Consider the following 256-nt stretch of genomic DNA (forward strand, 5'->3'; position numbering starts at 1 on the left):
TGATCATTAATAAGCTGTATGTGTAGAGATATAAACATTTACAGCATTTCCATTTCCTGCTTATGGCTCCAGCTAAAATAGGTTGGGTGCTGAAAATATCGCAGCAAGTCCGTGCACAAGTACATGTTTTCCATGTTTTCCATGACATGTGGGAACACTCAGGCAGCTGTGATTTTAGCTTCTGGTTGAAAGTTGCTTGTTAGTTACTAGAAAAATCGAATCCCTCGGTGATAACATCCCGAGCCCCAGAAATTCC

General features: G+C 41.0%; 1 protein-coding gene across 1 annotated transcript in view; it reads right to left on the reverse strand.

Annotated features, from left to right (window-relative positions):
• The window catches only part of LOC118324139 (serine/threonine-protein kinase 17A-like), a 9374-nt gene that overhangs the window by 8596 nt on the left and 522 nt on the right, over positions 1-256 (reverse strand). The window lies entirely within an intron of this gene.

Source organism: Morone saxatilis, unplaced genomic scaffold (assembly GCF_004916995.1).
Source record: "Morone saxatilis isolate NCDOM2014 unplaced genomic scaffold, NCSU_SB_2.0 Contig0, whole genome shotgun sequence".
NCBI classification, from domain to species: domain Eukaryota; kingdom Metazoa; phylum Chordata; class Actinopteri; family Moronidae; genus Morone; species Morone saxatilis.